Source organism: Magallana gigas, chromosome 8, assembly GCF_963853765.1.
Source record: "Magallana gigas chromosome 8, xbMagGiga1.1, whole genome shotgun sequence".
NCBI classification, from domain to species: Eukaryota; Metazoa; Mollusca; class Bivalvia; order Ostreida; family Ostreidae; genus Magallana; species Magallana gigas.
In genome coordinates, this window is record NC_088860.1 from 13,485,889 (window position 1) to 13,487,890 (window position 2,002).

Consider the following 2,002-nt stretch of genomic DNA (forward strand, 5'->3'; position numbering starts at 1 on the left):
GGCTTTAATGCTGTATTTCATAAAGTTTGCAAAATATCTTTTTAGATTTTTCCCATCAGTAACTTGTACTTTTTAAACATAATCGATTAAAGAATTTTCTATGCCCATGAAAATCGAATAACTGGCGTCAACTTTTTTATTTACGTTCCCAGGGGAGACAATAAGCGAAGAAAAGTGAAATATATGACCATTTTGACGAGTAAGATGTATAAAACACTTTAATATATTCTTTTATTTGAGAATAAGATACATTAAAAAAAAATGTTAAAAAATTATCCCACAAGACATCCTTGACTTTTTCAGAAAATCTTTATAAAGATTTCTTTCCATTTTGAGAGATCGTGAAATTATTGCATTTGTCAAACGGAAGTCCTACTAATTTTCTTCAGCGAGATTTTACAAGAATGATCCTGAAGATTGAAGATTGGGAACAAACATCTCCTTTACTTGGATCAAAGATTTAAGACAGTCTTCTGCCTAGTCAATATGACGAGATATGATATCACATCTACCTTAAGATTCTCTTTTGATTTAAGAAATAAACTACATTTTTGCTTCGTTATAAGCGTAATTCGTTATATCAGTCAAGTTTACAACATGTAATTTAGTCACGGGGAATGAAAATCAATTTGCTGTAAGCGTCGATTCGTTTTAAGCGTGTTTGCTAGAACCGCGTTATACTGTATATCATTTAGTAGATAAGAACCCGAATATTTTGGGTATAAATTAAGATTTCCTATATCTTAAAAAAAGAGCTCTTTGTCAAGATGAGGGTAATATAATCTACAATTGGCATCGACCAATTGAAACAACAACAAAAAATCGTTTACACATTATCACATCTTATTCAAGCTGAATTCGAGGATCAAAGAAAGTGTTCAGCATTATTCCTGGTTTGCATTGCACGTCCATATATAGATCTACCTACGCAGTTAACCAAACAAATGTCGTTATTTCTCTTGATTATCCGAACTCTTTTGAATGGATTTTTCGTTGTTCAGAGCACCAGCTTTCTCAGACTTTACGGCAGTTACAATGTTAACATAATTATTACATATAAGCGACACTGAGCGCATAAATATTACCAAGCTTTCATCTCTGCACCTCCAGGGTCAATGCTTTTGAAATACCCGACTTTTAACATGAACTTGTTCATATAATGTGAAATTTAAACTTTCAATTTTCTTTAATTTTAAATTTTAATGTGTAGCTTGTAGCTACATGTATGTGCAGTGTAATGTTTATCGCAGGTTAGTCTGTGCATGTGTTTTTGCGGCATGCTCTTTGTTTCACGGCGGTCCTTACACTTCTACGTACATGTTGCTATTGTAACTACGCATGGAAACCTTCGCAGGAATGAGAGAATTGGCTGTTTCATCTCATTAACGTGCCAAATGCCCAAGTGAGCTTGATCAAAATTAGTCCGATGTCTGTCATCGTCGTCGTTTTAAACTTTTTACAATTTCATCTTCTTTTCCAAAATCACTAGACTAATTTCAACCAAAATTAGCATAAGGCATCCTTTGGATAAGCACTATCAATTTTATTAAAATAAAGGGCATTTCAAGTTTGTTTAACTCAAAGACCAGGACTGCGTTTTACAAAGTCGTAAATATTTTCATATTTATAGAATGGTCTTTAATAAACAAAATTCATATAAAACCGTTTATTTACAACATTTGATTTCCATAATTATATTTTACAGCCATTAGAATAGAACAGTAATTAGTTAGTAATTAATCAGGATTCATTAATTTGGTCGTAAGTCGTAAGTTCTTCTGTAAAACGCAGCCCAGGTTCCTTTTAAAGGGGAGGTAATTCGAAAAGAGTGAAAAAGGGGTCGAGTTTAAAATATTCTTCTCCAGAACCACTAAAATTGGCACAAAGCATCCTGTCCTGTAATAAATGACAACGAACCAGTCGTTATTCTCTATATTCAGGCAATAAAGAGAAACATTATTATGCTGCTAGTTGTATTTTCTCAGGTTGAATATTTCTTTCT